The sequence below is a fragment of the Ctenocephalides felis genome, unplaced genomic scaffold (assembly GCF_003426905.1).
Source record: "Ctenocephalides felis isolate EL2017-DRISC unplaced genomic scaffold, ASM342690v1 CF-g0.4_SCAFFOLD_03571, whole genome shotgun sequence".
NCBI lineage: Eukaryota > Metazoa > Arthropoda > Insecta > Siphonaptera > Pulicidae > Ctenocephalides > Ctenocephalides felis.
This window is the reverse complement of record NW_020539725.1, coordinates 29,464,094-29,486,311: the sequence shown is the minus strand read 5'-3', so window position 1 is coordinate 29,486,311 and position 22,218 is coordinate 29,464,094. Positions and strand designations below refer to the sequence as shown.

Genomic DNA, 22,218 nt, shown 5'->3' with positions numbered 1-22,218 from the left:
TATATCAAAGAATGCAATAATAATAATATAAATAATACAGTACATTAATTTTGACAAATGATAATATTATTATTTTAATTGGTTGACAGAAACAATGAATTTTATTTACAAACGACACAGTATCTGCGGTATCGGTTGACCGAAGCAATGAATTTTACTTACAAACGACGCAGTATCTGCAGTATTTCGATTTTTAATTTTATTACTCATAAATAACACCAACTATATTAATTTTACTTATCTAACTTCGCAATCTGTTCCATTAATTAAATCCATCAACGATCAATTCCTCATCGATTATTTTATCTCCAATTCTCAGTTAGCCATCGTCGCTTTTGTTCCTCGACTGAACGCTTTTAATTGAATCTTTGCAAGTGCTCAGTTCGATCTTCGATTGAGATAATTATTTGACCTTTGTATAAAAAAATGACATGTTCATAATTGATTCGTTGTGATATATAGTTAAATGCGAATATTTATGAGCCATTGAACAGATCTACATTCGATCAGCAAACTGGGAGATGTTCTCATATGCTATTTCCGGTAGATAGAATGAAAGGAGAATGATATTTGTGTTTGCATGTGAAAAGCATTCGTATCAATTTCTTCAGCAAATGAATTAAATAAAGCTTTTTATATAATTGGCAATAATCAGAACTTAATAGTTCCATAAACTGGTTTAGTGTCTTATGAATGACGTGGTTTTAGATAGCAATCCAACGTTTGGTCTATCTTTTTTTAGTTAAATTTATTAGTAGATTTTTTTTTATTTCCATCTAAACTACAACTGCCTGAGAAGGCATTCAGTAATTGTTGTGATTAGTTATTAAATAAGTTTTTAAAATACTACTCATTGGTAGTATTTCAAGTTAGTATAATAAATATAAATATGCGATAATAATTGCAAGCAGATAATAAATATAAATATGTGAGAATAATTACAAGCACTATACTAAATATATAACTATTCTTCGCAGAAAGTAGGTCCTTTGCTAGTTCATTTGGATGGTTCTTCAATCTTGACTTATATTTCGCAGCAAATCTACTAATTTCTTCCGCTATTGTTTGTATGTTGCAATCCTGATGAACAAGCCAATTAGGTACATATCTGGGAGCCTCCAGTATTTTTTTGAGGATCTTGTTTTGAGCTCTCTGTAAGCTGTTTATATTAGATCGACTGGCACTACCCCAGAGAAAAAGGCCGTAAGTCCAGATTGGTTTTAAGACGACTTTGTATACAAGAAGCTTGTTGTAGTACTGATCAGTTTTTATTGGATGCAACAATGCCGGTAAAGGTTATTTTTTACTTGGAAATATATTGCTACCTATACTTTCAAGCAAAAACCAATATACCTATTTCTGTACATCAGATGTTTGGCTTGGTCTCAATACCGAATGAAATTTCTGCTTTTCTATTGTCCCTTATCCCTACGAGAACAGCCCTTAGGCATTACTTCATGGGGGGAAGATCTAGAATGCTATCATTCTCTCTTAGTTTTACTTTTCTCCTAATTAGTGTCATTGACCTTCCTTCTTTCTATGTAACGCCAACCTATGAGGACTTATCTATGGGTGTGTATACACAGATATATACAGTATACACCTGAACTTTTATCTAATTTACCATCAAGCTCGGCTTTGACAGTGTACATATAGAATTAAATGTACATATATTATTATAACGATGTGATTCCTCTATATGTTCGCTTCAGCTGGTCAAGCAAATTATGTGATAATTTTGTATCAGAGAACATCTCTAATTAATTCCACGTTAATTATATTGTGCACAGTTGAACTAACTGCAAATTGATAGCATATCGCGCTAAAGAAAAATTACAATTGGAATTGTGAATCTGTAATTCAGTTCAAGACCGCAACCGATTGTTATGTTCACAATCGCGTCATTTGAGTGCATTTTATGGTATAGAATCATTTGTCGAAGTTTCTATTGTTCTGAAAATATATAGACAGAGAGCCAGCATCTCATATGAAAATTATTTAGTATTATATTGTTACAGTAACATCATTTACCTATCAATTTCATCGTACTACTATCACAGAAAGATGACAATCGATTTCTCTCTCGAATCCTCTAATTTGTGAGTTGTTTCAGTTGTTCTGATTAAATTGAAAACAAAATTTAACTAGGTGTAATTTGTACCTAGTTAAATTTTGTTTTCGTTGTGTAAGTGCTACTCTACCTTAAGACAATTTACAACAAGTGGTGCATGACACCGTGCCTTAAGGCAAATTATTGAAACTATCCGTACCGAAAATTTTCAAAAATATATATATTTCAAAATAGATTTTTGAATATGTTGATACTTTTGAAAATTTTACTTCTTGAACTTTTACTACTTATACTTTTTGAATATCTTTGCAGGTCACCTTTTGTAAATTGATACTCTTGTCTTTTGTATATTGTAAAACGACTCCCTATCTATTTACGCAGTTTATACATTTTTATTATCCAAGTGCACCTCAGATTTACCGTTTCGACGATTATTCCGAATCAGAATTATAGATTATCAGCAACGAAAGAACAGCTATCCGCGATATGTAATAATTTCATGCACGAATTGTGGATAGGAAATGATGAAAAGTTAATATTATAGTATATTCTGCTGCATGTGCATGCACACGCATTTATGAAAATAAATATATTTTTGAAATAAATATAACGTAAAGGCAATTGAAGACGATAACTATAAATAAGTAATATGATATATTATTAGCGCAAACGGTTTGCCTTACTTAGTTTTGTTGTTGGAGCGTTTAAATGCATGAGAATATTACATCACAGTTAACTCAAACTTTTTTAATTTTTCTTAATTTTAATACTTAATGTTAATAAATATCATTGCATAAAAATATGACAAAATTTAATTCGCTAAGTAAAATAAAAGGTAGAAATTTGAAGAGATGAATATATTATAGAATAGTATAAAATCAGTTGTGAAATTTTCAATCAGACACATTGAAATAAACTTTTTTATAATAATATTATTTTATAACCCCTTTTATGCAATACTTTTTACTATTGTTAATACTTTTATAGCAAATTTTGACTAATTATAATGAAAAAAGAGATAGTATGTGATGTCACGTATTGCTTTTTGTGTGTTATCATATCAATATAAGGAATTCTTATTAAGTTTTTTGCAAAGTACTTAAAATTAATTGTTAAGAAAATTCATTAGTTTAAACTGTTTTATACATACACATTGTGTGTAATATTCCGATTTATCTCTTGCTTTTCAATACTTTGTGAATAAAAAAGGAATAAAATATTATATTTTTAATGCAAAAGTAGGATTTAGTGTTAACCACTATTGTAATTAGTGATAAACACTATTGTAACACTATTTGATCAATAGAGTTATTAATTTTCTCTTTTCTTCACTATGGTAGCAACAGTTTAATATTGCACTTAATTCTTCATAATTTATGATTGCATTAATATTATTACAAACTTCTGATTAATTTGGTAAAATTAAAATATGTAATGTCGCAATTTTATTTATTAATCTAAAATTAATGTTAGATAAATCATTCTAAAAGAGTGTCTAATAAAATTATAGCATGACATATTTTCATTTTTCATTCATACACTTTAAATATTTTTTTGAAATTGAGGTATACTCACTTACAACTATATATTTTCCAACCTACCACTAGGTTAACCCTTTCCACTCGCAAATAGCGAGATTTATATGAATTTGCCGCCGGAGCGGCGGCATCCGAGTACAAAGGGAACCTAGTCTTTGCACTTTAGTTACCAACATTTCTGATTGCCTTTCCTGACTGGTTGTAAATATACGGAAACGTAACTCTAAACAATTTATATTTAAGTTCTGCATGAAATAGTTTGACTAAATTTGTTTTGAAAAAATAAAAAAAATATATTTTAAATACATTTACTTAAACAAATTATTCTACCTTTATTCTATGATAACTAATGCTATGCTACTTCACCGTAAGCATAATTCATCCGCGTTGACTACGCACTGTAATCACGATCTGCCAAGTCCTCGGTAGTATAGTGGTCAGTATCCCCGCCTGTCACGCGGGAGACCGGGGTTCGATTCCCCGCCGGGGAGGATATTTTTTTTATCCTTTTTATGACTGAATTTTATATAAAAGGACCTTTCAAATTACATTCTTACGCAACCCCGAGAAACAATAACGTTTTTTTATTTCTAAACTAATCAAAGCTTTACAGGCTCATTTTGTTAAGGATGGGGTTGATTAGACCCTTTCGGAATAGCTTATTGTATTTAAAATGGATACTGAGGAAGGAATTGACTTCAGAAGCACAAATAAGGAACACTGACTGCAATTAATAATGTATTTATTTATACAAATAACATCTAACACTCGGAAAAGTCAACAAACTCATACGGAAAAACAAGTTGAACGTCGTACATGACAAGCGAGCTCTTATAAGAACGCTGCTGATGATTAGCGTTTATATGCAAATCGTCTAATTTTGGAATTGCCAGAGAATTAGTGTTGTCCGATTCTTACTAATGTATCTTGCTCGTCGATATAAATCATTTTATTTAATTTGGTTGAATATAACACATGCTTAAAGGATATATAGGATTTAAATTTCATATTCTTCCAGTCGTTGATGGTCGAGTCGATGGTCGACTCGTACTGAAGATAGAGTTCTTTTTCCTTATATAGGCTTTGCATATTATAGCAATAAGTACTTTAACTTTGCTAGTAATCAATTTATAAACCGGTTACATATTTACATAGTTTAATTGATACTTTTTGAAAAATAATTTACACTAATACACACATATATATTTAATTATATTAAGTGAAATTTATTTATTAATTTTCTACGTTTACTTTCGATTTCACCTATTCATTTTATGCGTTTGTTTTTTTTAACTAAAATTAATATAAAACAGAAAAAGTCATTTTCTAATAGATCGTTTTCGATTGCATATAAATGGTCATATGAATGATTTAGTAATCTGGAGGTTTCCACATTGTAATTTGTACGGCATTTACCAAAATTATAAGTTAATTATAATTATTTCTTAGGATTATTGTTTTTAAATTTATTATTGTGTTATTTAAAACTGTTTTTCATAATCTCTCATACCAGGCACCTCTGTCTGACTGAGATATGAAAATAATGTATATATGTAAATAAATAAATAAATAAATTTGCAAATAATTTTTCGAATTGATTTAAGCTAGTTCTTTTCCGCTACAAATGAAAAGTTAGTTTTGCTATAGGTGTACTTTTAGCTAAAACTATTTTTGATACAATAATTTGATTTATAGAATTAGGTTAAATTAACACATTATTTAATTCATAAAATTAAACAAATTGTTTCGTAGAGTTTTGGGATTTATTTTATACTATTTTAAGAACAAAATAATTAGCTGAGAATAATTTACAAGGAGAGTGTAAGGTTAACACGTCTGAAATTTTTATGAAAGTTGTTAGATAAAACAAACCTTTTAAATATCATAGGCTTATTCGAGTACTTATATTTGCGTACTCATAAGTCTATAATATTTTATTTAATATTTTTATTATATTAAGTCCTTTTGAAATGTATCGAGATAATCCAATGGTTAAGGCGGGTCAGTGTAATAATTTGCTTCAATGCAGTCAGAAATATTGGGGTGTGTATCTGCATAAATCTTACAAAATATAATAAATTTTTGAATACTAACTGCAGACTTATTATTATTGCTTCTTTTGTCAGTAGTGTCCTAACACTATGTTACATTATTAAATTTTCTTGCTCTGAGCAAAACGGTTTCTCGTATAGATTAATTCTTGCTTTTAGCTAGAAGCATCACGTGTTTATGAACTATCAATCTATAGGCACATGATTCGACATTTGTGAAAGTCTATTCTATACTGGCCTATACCCGATGGCCACAGAACAACGAATCTTTATATTCTTGTTCTCTGCGAAGAAATTAACTATTTCGAAATAAAAAGACTTAGATTTATTTTAAAATGCAGAAATCGTTTCTCTACTAATTACGTACTAATTGCAGAAATAGAACTAGAAACTATATAAATTGATATTGTGGAGGCATATTAATCACTGTTACAAAAAATAAGATTTTCCTTACTTGTATTAATCGGAATGCTTCATTATAAATACATGCATTTATGGTTGATTTCAATTTTAATAAACCTTATGAATGTTGATCATATTTATTACAGTTACAGTCCGATTTTTTTTTGCCGCTATAAATCACCAATAAGATCAACATAAGATCACCAAAAAATCACTTTAAGATCACCATTTTATAAAATCAACTTTGGGTGAATAGGTAGACAGGTAAACAGGCAGAAAAGTAAAAAAAATAGACAAATAAGCAAGTAAGCAGTTATTACTGATTGACAGGTAGGCAGGAAAACAGATAATTAAGTAGAAAAGGAAATACAAAGAGGCAGATAAACTGGTAGTTTGATATACAGGTAGCCTGATCGACAAGTAGACAGGTAGACAGGTATTGAGATGGTAGGAAAAGTAAAAATGTGAACATTTAAATAGCTAGACAGGTTGACTATTATAGGTAGAGTCGGGTAGACTGGTGTAGAATAAGACGAGAATAAATGTAGACAGGTAGACAGGTAAAAAAAATATCATTGATCGATTATTCTCACATATCGGGAAGTTCATGCAACTTTCAACTAGTTTACATATTTATACTATGTCACAGAATTTACGAGATATATACAGGAAATTCAAGATGATTTTTTGACAACCAGGTCAAAAATGCGTCTTAAGCGGGGAAACGTTTTATTAGGGTGAGAAACAACGCGTTTTACAGTGTAGGAACCGGCATAGAGTGGCGTGTTATGCGGAATTTTGTACTAAACATGATTGTCTTAACGAGGTTCTGCATTAAATGTCTATATATAAACATACCTAATTTATACAAGTGTGTGTGTGAGTTTCTATATTTTAAAGTGGGTGTACGTACATGAAAGTTAGCTATAAAATTTGACATTAAATATTACTATATCGTAGATTTACACACTTTTACTCCTTATACTATAAAACTCAACCTTTCAAATCGCAATTTAAAAATTTATCCGATGAATACTCTTAATAAATTAATGCTATTAAAACCCAATCATTTCACATTGAATTGACCTATAACTTATTCAGTACCCATATTGATTGCGTTTTATGACATATTTTATAGCTTTAGAGTAATTCAACAAGTAATAAAATTAGTTAAATGTTGAGAGATCAATGCGTTATCAGAAATAGGGAAACTTCAGAGCTGGAAATGTTACGTATCGTTTGGATAAAAATTATCGTCATTGATATAACTATTAGCATTTAGTATGATATAACAAAAGTCGTAAAGTTACACAAGCTGACCGCATTTTAGAACTGTTTGAACAAATATTATGCATTTTAATATTCAATGCATTACGCCGATGAGTTTGGATAAAGACAACCGTGTCAATGGGTCAAATCGTCTGTGAATGCGGTAATTTAGCTTCGGCGTATTTTTTAGAACTTCTAATTGGAAATATAAATTTGTGCGTTTGTTGATTAATAGTAGTAGTCATATTAACAATGCAACTAGTAATTGTTACTGTAATAATGCTACTTTCTACAAATAGACCGACTCAATTATGTATTGAGTAGGCGTTTGTATTTTTGATTAGAGTTTAATTGTTAGTCAATACAAATAGGTTTGTTCTTACAGTTATAACTGTAAGAACAAACCTATTTGTATTGACTAACAATTAAACTATAGGTAACTAAACCAAATTTTGTAATTGCTCTTCACAGAAAATCAAAATCGAGTATGTACAAAAGAGCTCAACCTCTAAATTGAATTCAATAAATTAATTTAAATATAAATTTTAATGCATACAAGTGTTTTATATTGAGTTACATCAGTTTAATATTACAAGAAATATAACAATAACTCACAATCAGATAGGAAACATGCTGACAATGGCACATATATTGTTTCATAAATACGCAAATCTATTTTTACTATTTTCATTTATTTTTTATTTTTACTATTTTCACTTATTTTTGATATAATTTGATATTTAATTTAATGGTGTTCATCAATGAATTTCTGGTAAATTATGTCGTCTGATTGATTACACATGATGAGGAATAGATTAAGTTATATGTGTTATTTTTTTCTTAAGGCAATAATTATTTTGATCAACAAACAAAAACTTTTTAAACAGCTATCTATGTAGACAAATTAAAATGAGAAAAAAAACTAAGATGTGTTTCTTAAAATAATTTTAATAGATATTCATACGTTTCCAGTCGCAATTTGACTCTTCTTCACTGGATAAAACTAAAAAAATTTATAATCAATTCTTAAATTTTTCTAATGCACTGTGTTTCACAAAAATAGTTTTATATTAAGATTCTAATGACCAACAATTCGATCATATTTTTTTTAATATTTTTATTCTTTAATTACTATTGATTGACATGAAATTGATTCTTACAACATTTTTTATAAAATTACTCAAGTGTTATTTTACTTTACCATACACAGCATTAACATTAGGTAATAGTTACTTGGACTAAAAACTAATTAAACAAATTTATTAATTATACATTAAATAAATAATATCAAAACTATTTATCGAAAACAAAACTGACAACCTCCCATCATTAAATTAACATTAATTTTGCAGGAATATATATTTTTTTTAATTTACTCACATGCTAGTTCACATATCATACGCAGTATTTAGTAACTATTTATTCCTATTAGGTAATACATAGTTACTTCGACTAAATACTAATTAAACAAATTTATTAATTAGGCAATAAATAAATAATATAAACAGTTTACCGATAAATAAAAATTAATTTTTCAGAAATCTCTAGAAATTGGAATTTTATACATAGTCGTGAGCAGCATACAAATGTCGTTTAGCGTTTAAGTTTGTTCGTTTGGCATTAAAATATCAACGACTATGAAACACCTACAAAACAATTTACTAATCGGTCGTAAATGCTAAGAGATTTATTCAAATAAATATCTAAAATGCACGTGCCTACTCATTTCTATCAAATCCTATAAGAGAGGATAATAATTTGATAGAATATAATTAAATTGCTATTTCGAGACAGTTATTACAGTAATATATATAGTAAATTAAATATTATGTTCGAGGAGGTGGGTTAAAACTTGAGTTTCCATTTAAGCTAAATGTGTTAAATATTATAGGCAGTGGTGGCCAGTATATTATGTAAAATATTGCTGATTTTTTAATTGTTATTACTTAGTACCTATATCATTTGATAAATCAATTTAGAGGCAAATTCTCCGATAAAATAGACCTCAAATACGAACACATTCTTAATATATCCGCTCACATTTGATTTGATATATCTATTCAGTTTATTTTTACATATGCTAATTAACTGGATATAAGAAGAATATCTATATAAATCTTCAAATAGTTGTTAATTAAATAATCAAGATTTTTCGAAATATGCGTTCTAATCTAACAAACAAGGAGCAGAAAATATTTTTAATTTATTAGAAGAAACAACAATCAATTTTATATAAAACATATCAATAGCAATGGTATTATTGTTTTTTATGATAAAATTTCAAAAGAATGAAAAAACTGAAAAGAACAATTTAATGAATCCTTCAGCATCCTGAAATATCAAGAAACAATTACCAATCTTCGTCTTCCAAGTTCATTTATCTTAAATATAATTCATTTAAATTCTTAAGGCATCGAATTATTAGCAATCTATAGATGTAATAAAACTTTTATTATGGATTTTATGACTTGATATTATGAGGAAGTAATCTATACTGTGATTTTATTGCGATACGTTTTTATTACTGCACTATGGGTGCATAGCAATTCATTGCCAATTTACAAATCGAAGTTTATTTACCTGTTTTAGAGGAACTTAATTGTTGTTTCTTCTTATAAACTTGAAAATAATTTCCGCTTTTTATATTAAATTTTAAAACGTATTTTTTGAATTATATCGTGCGTAACTAATACAGAAATTCATTTATTTTATATGAATGTTTTCTAGTTATCATAATTAATGTGCAGTTAATTAGCATGTCTAAAAATAGACTAAATATTATCTCTAGTATAAACGATGTAGTGAAATGATACTTGAGAACTTTTTTTTAATTATATATAAGAAGAAAAATATATAATCATAAATTTTATTTCAACTATGAACTTTTTTGGATTTTTAATGCAGTTAAATAACTTATTAAATATTAAATTATGTATATTATTATTACATGCAGTCGATGCTAAAACTTATTCCAAATTTATAAATTTGTCATACCTGAATTATAATGTATAACAAACATGGTTAACAAAATAAAAAAAAATCAACTTAATCAATAAAAACTAAATTAATTCATGAGTGATTATAAGTATTCCGGGTGGATTTATTACACATAATTGAAAACGAACGAACACGTTAACTCGGAGTATTTTCTAAAAGCAAATTTTCAAAAATCAACAATTTCTATATTTGAACCAGTTTCCGTAAGACTTTAATGGTTTAGTATGTTCATTAAGACCAAGTACTCTATTGTTATACCAAAAAAAAAGTTCCATAATTATATTAATTCGTGAAAGTTGGTAAAAAAGGCACAGTTGAGTAACTTAAAGGCGGTTTAGTATTTAATGTGTCACAAAAGTTAATCTAAGTTATTTTTTTTATAAAAAATTTTATTTAATTAAAAAAAATAATACCGCCCGAACAGGGACTTGAACCCTGGACCCTTGGATTAAAAGTCCAATGCTCTACCGACTGAGCTATCCGGGCTTGTGAAATCACAGTGTATAAGTTAACGCCGAACATGTCTAGGATACTGTCTCTATATTTGATTTCTATGATTTGTCTCTATATTTGACTCTATATTGGGTTATAGGAGAGATTTACAAACTTTTCGCATATTTTATAAATCTGTGATTCTAAAATTATCTCTTGCCTTGTATAAAAAGTTTTTATACATGTAAATTTTATTCATTTTTTTGAAAATATTGCATACAAATGTATGAATAGAGTTCCAAAGAAACGAATGTATACGCGATCTCGATACTCTATTACTTAATGAAATAGTAGAATGTAGAAAATAATTAATTAAAGAGATGATTCTAAAAAAATGTTGATCAAATATCGAAGGTTATATATGATCAATTCGTAAAATCGTTTATTTTTAGAGCAAAATAATATTACTTTATAATAGAGCATAAACATGCTATGAGTTTTTTTTTAATTAATGAATTTTTTTTTAAAAAAATTGTAGTTTCTTATACTTAATGTATAATAATTGGATTTTATTGTCTTTATTATACGGACTTCACTCTTATCAAACTATATAAAAAACATAAAATTTATATATTTAACGTACCATTTTTAGTACTATGATCTAGTAGGTTTAATGAAACTGATTTGAACATTTTTGTATTCATATAAACAAATTAATAAATATTATCAAGTTTATGAAAGTGCAATTTTAATGTAATTTTTTGTTCGTTTAACTTATCTTTTTTTATATATAATTAATATAAACAAGATAATTAAATCGAAATGTTAAATAGCTCTTTTGATCTTAACAGTTATAATAGAAATCATTATAATGGAGTAATTACAATATAATATATTAATTACTTTTGCTTATTTACTTTATAATCTCTACTCAACTAACCCCCAATTTTCTAAAATGCATTTTGCAAATTATGCAACTAATCCCAAATTTAGAATTGTTGTATATTGTTATACAGCACTGCTATAATATAAATTAATAACTAGTGGTGTATCATACATACATCATGCCATACACCGTGTATGGCATAGTGGCATAAGGCAAATTGCTGAAACTTCTCGTACCGTAATGAAATATTCGAAGAATATTAAATGTTTTCAAATATATTATTAAAAATACTGTAACTTTTTTTGTTCGTATTTTATAGACAATATATGAAAGCTTATAAATAGGACGAAGAGGTTTAGAGAGTTATAATGAAGGGTTTTATTTCTAATAATTATAGGAACTGAATTGCAAAGTTAAAATTACGTTAAAGCGTATAGACCCGTACGCCCAAAATCGTGGACCAAAAATTGTATTCACACATACACATCCATTCTTTCTAAGGTATGACAAAATGTTCACAATTCTCTGATACGTAAAGATATTCAAAGAAATTTAATTTCAGTTTTTGAATGATTATAATAACTTAGAGAAGTTATTTAAATAGTTCGTTAGATATTTATGCAGGTTTTGATGAGTTCTGCCAGAAATCTTACACGTGATGAGAAATATATCGAGTTTAGTTGCCAGTTGCAAAATTTACTAACATCAGCATTTTTTACTTGAATGAACCTTCTGGAAGTATTTCTCTATTATGCTCAACTAAGCAATATCAGCTAGTTTAAAATTACAAAAATACTAAAACTGTCGTAGTTTTCTTGCGAGCTGGAAGGATTTTTTAAAATGTAGTATTGTAAGCAACTTTTATAAAATTATTTACTAATATTATTATTGGCTCCTAAACAGAAGCAGACCAGGCTCAAAAGGAAAATACCTCGAGATCTAATATAGTTTATTTTTATATTTTTTTTCTCCATATTTGTCTTTAGTTTTTTTTATATTAACTATAGTAGATACGCCACTGGGTTATAAACATATTCTAGAAAATTATTTACTAATATTTTTTAAATAAAATTCCGATGCAAATTCTTGTTTCTCGATTTACTTGCCATGATCTGCATCGATCCGCGCCGACCATGTGCAATCGAGCGCGGGCAACCTGTTCTTCCTTCATCGATTTCGTCTCCGATCAATTGACCCAGTAAACATACCGCATTCGACACACATATACAAATAAGAAATAATACTGACCCATCCATACATTTACTTTATAAATATATATACGTACAGGTGTACGATTTATATTCATTCTAATATTCATATCGGTACCTCTGAGGCATTTATAACGGACCGCCTTATGTGATTCTTTCCACTTAGGAACATCTCATTATTTTATTCGCATGCTCCATTCTGTTTGTGTAATGTATATGATTTTCTTTTAAAACAATGATTGAAATGCGGCAAGGAATTGGAGGAATTTTTAACAGCTAGGAAATTTAATGAGGTTTTATTATAATGTGCTATATTATAATCGTGTGAATTTTACATATATAGTAATTTTGAATCATGTGGAATTGCCTGTGGAAAATCACTGGGACACATTAGAATTAAGATTTTTAAATTACAAAGTTTAATTTAATGTATTTTGAAATGTTTTACAAAAGACGAAATAGCTGTCAAAAAGATGTTAAATTGCATAATTTAAAAAATCCTTTGTAGAAATTTTGCGGCCAGTTGAATAGAAATTGTAAAGAACATAAGTAAGTTATTGTGATAATTTCAATTATAACTGTTAATAGAGCTAGTTAATATTTCGATTTAATTATCTTGTTTACATTACCAAAAAACAATAAGATAAATGAATAAATTATTACATAGAAATCTTAGTTACATAGAAATCTATAGTTACGTTTGTATGAGTACAAAAATGTTCAAATCAGTTTCAATATACCTACTAAGCCACAGTACCAAAAATGGTACATTAAATATATAAATATATATATATATATATATATATATATATATATATATATATATATTCCATATTATTTTAATAAGAGTGAAATACGTAAAATAAAATAATAAATCATATTTATTATACATTAGGTAGAAGCAACTAAACAAATTTGCTTTATCATGTATATCAACATTTTTTTAAAATAATTACAGAGAACTAATTAAACCCATTCCAACCCACCCAACCCATATAATCAACTTAACTTAAAGGACATGTATTGGACATGGATCTATTATTAGATTTTCTAAATTATTATACATTATTAACACTTTAACCTGTGTATTTATTTTTTTAAATCTCGCGGTATGTAATTATAGAGTTGCTCTATTTATTTCACACATCTCGTATAGAATTTTGGAAATTGATGAATTAGTCCTCTTTGCTATCGTGTGGATAATTTAATACCCATAACTTTTTATAAATCATATTATTTACATTGAATTTTTATAATAATAGATGAACCAAGGATTCTCTATAGTTCAGATTTAAAAACTGAACCACTACTCAAAACTTGAAGAGCCATTTTTTTTTCAAAATTTGTATGCACACAGTAATTATCATAATTAATATAAAAAACTGATTTATGAACAATTTGAAATAATGACACTGTTAATTGGTATTCAAAATAAAATCAGTTTTTTTCATCAGATATGTATAACAACACCTTTTAATAAGTATTATCATGATTTCTAATTACTAACTTGACGCTGGTTTCTTTTTATACCATAAAAATTCATACTTCATAATAATAATATTAATGTGCAAAAATTTAAACACAGTTTAACGAAATTTTCATTATGTTTTTGGAATTATTACTGTGATTACATATAGAGCCATTATAATAATTCTGCAATAAATAATTAAAATGATTATAATTTGAAGTGTAGTTTAAAATTACATTACTGTTATGATAATGGTATTTCGTATTTATTAACATTGTAGGCTTTCTCAGAATTTGAAATCTTGTTAAAGTTGTTTTAAGTAGTCTTTTGGTAGTATTTGGTGTGGTATTTCATATTTATAAACATACGAGTATTTAATGTGCTAATTGCAGTTTATTTTTGATTGTTACTAGTATAAATATGCAAATATTGATATTTTGATACTCGCTCTATTGTGTCGGATAGTAATGATATCAATCAGATATTTTAAAATGCTTTTTCAAACTAATGCATTATGGGTCATTTTGATATGTAAAGTCATAATGAATTCATTAAATTAAACTGAATTGAGTAGAAAAATAAAAATTAAATAATAGATAATGTAATATGTATTTTACCCTAATATATACATTAATATTAATGTAACATTTATATATGTCTAATTATACTTTTCTTTTTGTTTTAGGTAAGTGAGATCATACTAAACTTCTACCAAGTATTGCATAAAGGTAATAACTATATTTTATTATCGGTGCATAAACATTCGTCCAATGGTAGGTCTTATCCTGCATTTATTGGTAATTTATTATTAATTAATGGGATTCATGGGTAACTAGCATGAGAATCGGTTAATGAATTTGATGATATATAAAAGAAACTGTTTCAAGTAAAACTAGAATTTTCTCATTGACTTTTCCTTTGAAAGAATTTATAAACGACATCGATTTTAACGAAGGGCACTCGACGGTCGCGAGGCAATGCAAACGTTGAAGTTAAATATAGGTGCTGATGAATGCCGGAGAAGGTTCATAATTATTTTAGGAATTTTAATAGAGTCATTATATAATTAACACACACACATATATATATATATATATATATATAAGTGTGTGTGTGTATATATATGATAAAGTAGTTAATTTTGATGTTGAGATATAAGTTCTTTTAGGGCGATTCATATAACAAAAAAGAATTTATAAATTAATCTTTAATTCCCAAACGTTTTGACATACCATTTAATGACATCATCAGTGAATTTTCAAATCTTACACCAAAAGATGAGTATACAGCACAAAAAGGTTAGCACTAACATTAATACACTAACTCAGTCGTTACCCACCGCCCCACCCCGCTCTATTAAAACAAAATGTTGCATTCCCTTTAATTTTTTCAACAATATTATTTCATAAATACTCAACTGATATTATCAGATTACAAATTGTAATATTATGTAAAAATATGCATAAAATATAATTATTTTTTTGCGACCCACAAATTGGAAACCGCTGCACTAACTTGCCAATAATAATACAGTTGATGGGCCTCGGACACTGTGGCTATTTTAAGTTTGTTTGCAATTATATGTTAATTTTATCCACTTTATTGACAAGCTTTGGTGTAATGGTATAATCTGTAGTTTTTCCGAACGTTTAGACATATAATTTTAGGTTATCATCAGTGGATAAAGATATGGTCTTACATCTTATATCAGTAGATATGGGCAAAGTAAGCACTACCATTCATACCAGTGGTCGGGGACCGGGGTAAATTACCCCAAATTGAGTAAAAATTGACTTTTTGGGGGCAAAAAGTATGGATTTTTAATTGATATGTACTGTATTTGCTACGCAGTTGTCCGTATGAGGGTAAATCTTTCTTTGTCATGGGGGTAATCAACTTAGACAAAAATATTTTGGGGTTATGATTAAAAAAATTCCCCGACCGCTGAGTTATACACTAATTTGTCTTTAACAAAGACAACAACAGTTTATGTGACATTTGAGCTTTAGATCTAATCGCAAATATATGTTACTCTTGCAAAAATATTCTGCAATTTATCTGAATCATTCATGTTTCATAACTCTGCTTTAGTCAATTACTCTATTTAAAACAAAAAATCTCTTTGCTAGTACTAAATTATATACTATATTACACTTCTTTGTGCATATATACTGATATGAGACACAATATCTTTATTCACTGATGGTGACATAAAAATATAATCCTCCCCGGCGGGGAATCGAACCCCGGTCTCCCGCGTGACAGGCGGGGATACTGACCACTATACTACCGAGGACATGTTTTTCCCATCTTTGAAAGACTGTAGGCTCTTTGTACACCTACAATTTTTCCTATGAAAAAGTTTAGGGTTTTCTGGTCAAGGCGACGTATTCTCAATATTTACGCCCCAAGAGTAATTATAAAAATTCAAAGAGTACACTTGCAGTTGTCCTTGTCATAAAATTTTTAAAAAAGTATTTCTGAATTGCTTACTATCCAAAAGTATCCTTCCCGGCGGGGAATCGAACCCCGGTCTCCCGCGTGACAGGCGGGGATACTGACCACTATACTACCGAGGACATGCTGATTAATTTTTTTACACAAGATTTTTTGATAAACTATTGTAAGATTTATAATACAATTCTCCGGATAAAATAGTTTTGTAATGTTACTGATTTCTTTTGTTGAGTAATCAGATGAGTCCTTAGTGACAAGCTATCAAAATCTTATATTTTTGTTGTTCGATTGTGCGTTTTACTCGATATTAACTTCTGAAGTCTAACTTCCAAATAGCACAGATGTCAATGCTATCAAAAGTTCAACTTTAAAATAAATACCCCACAGCCTTATAAATCTATATATCTAAAAAAAGGAAATTTGGCGTCCTATACTATCAGCTTTTTATCAGGCGCTAGAAAAGATCTGATTGTGAGATAACTCAGTTAAAGAACTAAGAATAAAACTTCCATCTTGGATCTTAGATATTCTTCTAATAAATTACGGAGTAATTACCTTAATATAATTACAAATAGTAAATTAGTTACTTTATCCATTACCTATATTGCAGTAGTGAATTTCTAAACTTATTTATCCTTCGTAAACTCTTAAGATTACTATTAAAATATTATCTTCTGAAACAGTGATTCAACACTTTTCGCGTAGAACTTCTGGGCTCGACAATGCTAAATTTCTTAATATTTCATTTCAAGTACCATTTAAGTTAGTAATTACAAATCAAATTTGTAATGTTTAGAGGCCTATCGATGGGTATAATGGCCAGTCTCGCCTTTTCTTGTGCTGTCAGCTGTTGAAACCGACCTTATACCTAAATGTCAAAAGCGTTCTGTGCTTGGTATGTTCCTATTTAATTAATACATTAAGAGACATTCTACATTGTAGGTCAATACCAAATATGCTCATATACATAATGTCAATTTATTAATATGTTAATCCGATAATTAGCGTTTTGTAACGATAATAAAAATCAACGTGTACTTAGGAGAGTACTTAAAGCTCATTTAATATGCAAAGATGCGGTAATACTAAGGTAGTTACCGTCAGACTCTTGCCGATATTTTAATATTTTGACAGGTACGTTTTATGGATTCTCGAACTGGATATCTACTAGTAAAATAAAATTTCTATTTATGCAAATGGTTTTGCTACAATTTGTTGTAATATTTCATGCCAATGAAATATTTTATAAAAAAGAAATTCTAACTGAAAATTTCCATTCACTTTGATTGTCAGCATAATCTCGATTCAAATTATCTGAATTAAATATGATATAGTTATAATAGTAAATATTTGCATATCAAAACTTTATGAATACTCTATTCTGTGATCTTGTATAAAGCCTCTAGCATCTTCAATCCAAGCTGACATTTTGAGCATACACGTGGAATTCGCATATTTTAATAAAGCTTCGTTTATAATGATATATTATAAATCTTGTTTATACAATAATTTGATATCTAATACATGATAAAGTCCCGTGTAAAAGGTTACCACTTATCACAATTGGACGTATTTCGTACTTTCGTAATAGATTTTTAGGTTTGGTTTTAGAAGACAAAAGTTTTCATTTATGTCTATCACTTAGAATAATTTATATTTTAGATATAAGGTTCTGAAAACTACAGCCCCAACCGTGGGACTATCTCAACATATTACGCAATCTATTTTACCAAACTTTAATTAGTTTTTTATAATTAAACCATTTGTCACAGGACTATAATATTTGAAGTATTTGTATTGACTATGGACTCTATTGCCATGCGAAGTTTCATCAAAATACAAGATGAGTAAATCTAAGTTTTTCCTTGGGAGGATGTTAGTTGACGTTGACGTTGACGTTGACGTTGACGTTGACGTTGACGTTGACGTTGACGTTGACGTTGACGTTGACGTTGACGTTGACGTTGACGTTGACGTTGACGTTGACGTTGACGATCTTGAATTCCAAGTACTTTCGAAGTTTTGCGGAAAAACATTCTAGTAGAATAAATTAACTCTATTTATTTAATGATTTCAGTCAATATTCTCTTAATCTAATTTACATGTGTTATTTAGTATATTATATGAAATAGACAAAGTTTGAAAATTAATTCAAGTTGATTACAAATTCTTGTTTACAGCTATTACTATTTTATTATATATGGTATTCGAAAAGAAAGCATCTATTCTATGATTTTTGTTAACTATTTATATTTGTTTCCGCGATTAATTATTTATTATTTAATTTTATGGTTTCGAATATTCATAAAAAGGATAAAAAAATATCCTCCCCGGCGGGGAATCGAACCCCGGTCTCCCGCGTGACAGGCGGGGATACTGACCACTATACTACCGAGGACATGGTACTTTGTGCTTATAGTGCGTAGTCAACGCGGACGAATTATGCTTACGGTGAAGTAGAATTAGTTATCATCATAGGATAAAGTCAGAACAATTTGTTTAAGTAAATGTATATAATTTTTTTTTTGTATTCTCAAAACAAATTTAAGCAAACTCTTTTATGCAGAACACAAATATGAATTCATTCAATTTTTTTGTCGCTTTCTAAAAATTCGTTTCATAAGTGAATTACAGAATAAATGTTATGTTTTGTGTTCATTCGAGCGTTTTTCACAATCTAAACTGCGCAGATCTAACCTCCAAATGTCACTAGTATCAAAATATAACATTAGTTCAAATTACATGTCGGAGCACATCAGTATTAATATAGGCCTGTCTTACTTTACTATCTATATAATATTATTAAAAATCACTAGAAGAAGGAATATTAATTAGATGGGCTTAAGGTTTTGATATCAAAACATAATTAATGTAACAGTATACATTCATTTTATGAAAAATGGACGCATGCCACATAATATAATCACTGATTTTTTATAGCAAAAAGTGCTATATTAATTATTTTTGCTATTAAATTCTATAATCACTAATAATCCATAAAAATAACATTTTACATATAACATTTATTTTTATACATGGATAAAAACAGTTAATAACTTATTCTCCGAGCATTAGTTATTAAAGGAAGAAAAAGTACAAATCTTATCATTATTTTTCTGAAGTAGCGCCAAGAAGCGTGTATAATGTTATTATTTTATCTGAATGAATAATCCAATCAAAACCGGAACGAAATGATTTTATTTCGCTGTTCGCATGCGGTGAATGAATTTCAGTTTGACTGATGCCTGTGAGAAATGCTTTTCAACGGAATATAACTTTAGTCTTTGAAAACGAAAGCATTTTTAGAATTGATTAGCATATTAGAAGTTATTTTGACATCTATCACAATCATGTTTTCATATTTACTTCATCTTGAACTCTTAAGATTTTCTAATCTTACACTTTTTCTGATTTTAATTTGAAATACGATACTATAGTTTTTAACATTTGCAGTTTACAACACAATGATCTTACCAAGAAATAAATAAGCATCTGAATAAAATTTTACAAAGACGTTTGAAAATGAGTACACTAATTTAACTAACATCTTGAATGAAAGTTCCTAAACTCAATTTCTGAACATTAGGCTTGAATTCGTTCCTATAGTAAAAACTCTTATTCTTATACACATATAAATTAATGTGATAAATATTATATTGATAGTTAGAGAATCCATTCAATAAGTGATTCAACAATTCTGTTCATATAAGCTTGTGGTAGTTCTAAGGATTTTCAATATTATCTTTGGACAGCTTCTTCTTCAGTCTTCTTGAAATTGGTGACTCAAAAAGCTAAGTTTTTTGAGTCACCAAAAATATTAGCTTCTAGTTTATGAAAATGTTTGACACTGTTGATTTTTATAACTCAGTTCTTAAATTCAATTTGAAGATCGCCGTGTAAGGTCTTATTGCTTACGAACCATGAAGCATTAGTAATCTGTCTTAATGTTTTTGACTGGACACGTTGCATTAGCACAATGTTGCATTTGCTCGCACTACCCCACAATTGTATGCCGTAAGTCCATATTGGTTTTATTACTACCTTGTAAGTTAGATGTTAATGTCACGGGTTATATGATTATCTCACAAATAAACACATATTTTCACATTAAAATGGATTCATTTTTTATTACATAAAATATTCAGAAATCTATGACGTTCGCAGAAAACACTCGTAAATGATTTTTAAAACATGTTTACAAAACTACATTTGGAAAGTATTTTCGGCTCTATAGCCGACAGCAGACTATTCTATTTCATATTTTATTAATTTTAATCTCCGACTAAAAATGTTTAGTTAAACGTAACGGAATAATGTTTCTACAAGATTTGTTCAAATATTAAAAAGCTGAATTAGCAAAATTCACGGACGCGCTGAAAACTAAACTTGATCTATTTCTCATGACGTGTAATATTTCAGACGACGAAATCTACCTGAACTTCATTGATGTCCAAAGTACTATTAAATTATAGAGTTATGTACAACAATATATTGTTCAAGTATAGATGAATAGTCTTATTTAATATCATTTTTTTCGGAGCACTATTTAATTTGAAGAGATTTTGAGTTAAACACATTCGTATGGACTAAGATCTGTAACCCACTGTAATTCCAAATATAATTGTGCAAATAAAAATAAATTGGACTGCTACAGAAAATAAAATATATCCTCCCCGGCGGGGAATCGAACCCCGGTCTCCCGCGTGACAGGCGGGGATACTGACCACTATACTACCGAGGACTTGTGTACTTTGAACTATTTTTGGGACTCCTTGGTGCCGTCGTCGGCTTATGGTACCTAGATAATATTTGGCTTCCTAAGTTTATTTTATATACATAATTAACTAAATAAATAATATCAATTCAATATCAATGTTGAGATCATCAAGAAAATCAGAACAACTATTTTGGTGCGCAATCAATAAACCGTACCAGAGGAAGGTAAAAATCCACTCCGATCTCCAGCAAGCCATAAACATTTATTTAATATCTTGTTTATACATTCTTCTTGTTGTAACTTTAAACTTGACATTCACATATCCGCAACTTTTTTCACTGATGCATAAATCACAGCAGAATTTTTCATTTACGGTCATCGAAACGGAAACATACATCACGAGATGATGACCAACGTCCGAATTCTCCACGGTGTTGTATGATTGATAGCACACATTTCTTCATGCTTATCAGATCTTCTTGATGTTTCTGCAATTAAATTAACACGAAGAAGATTCATTGAGACCATGCGGATGGTTCTCGGAATGCTTATGTTGATAATGCAATTTTTAATAAGATCGAGCTGAAGACTTCTCGATCTATCAGTATCGAGTATCAGTAATATTTGCGATAATCTATTTTGAACTCCCTCCATATCCTGATTCTCATCTCTTAGATCCCTTACAATGATTTTTGAACAATTATTTTATATCCTGATCCTCG

General features: G+C 28.5%; 1 protein-coding gene and 6 non-coding genes across 11 annotated transcripts in view; 2 read left to right on the top strand and 5 right to left on the bottom strand.

Moving 5' to 3' along the window:
- LOC113385359 (disheveled-associated activator of morphogenesis 1) overlaps positions 1-22,218 on the top strand; it is a 340,934-nt gene that overhangs the window by 211,369 nt on the left and 107,347 nt on the right. The gene's annotated exons all lie outside the window — the stretch shown is intronic.
- Trnad-guc lies at positions 4,029-4,100 on the top strand. Its single transcript has one exon. It is a non-coding gene; the product is annotated as a tRNA-Asp (tRNA).
- Positions 10,742-10,814, bottom strand: Trnak-uuu. The gene has a single exon. It is a non-coding gene; the product is annotated as a tRNA-Lys (tRNA).
- Trnad-guc lies at positions 16,547-16,618 on the bottom strand. The gene has a single exon. It is a non-coding gene; the product is annotated as a tRNA-Asp (tRNA).
- On the bottom strand, positions 16,830-16,901 carry Trnad-guc. The gene has a single exon. It is a non-coding gene; the product is annotated as a tRNA-Asp (tRNA).
- Trnad-guc lies at positions 19,106-19,177 on the bottom strand. The gene has a single exon. It is a non-coding gene; the product is annotated as a tRNA-Asp (tRNA).
- Trnad-guc lies at positions 21,449-21,520 on the bottom strand. The gene has a single exon. It is a non-coding gene; the product is annotated as a tRNA-Asp (tRNA).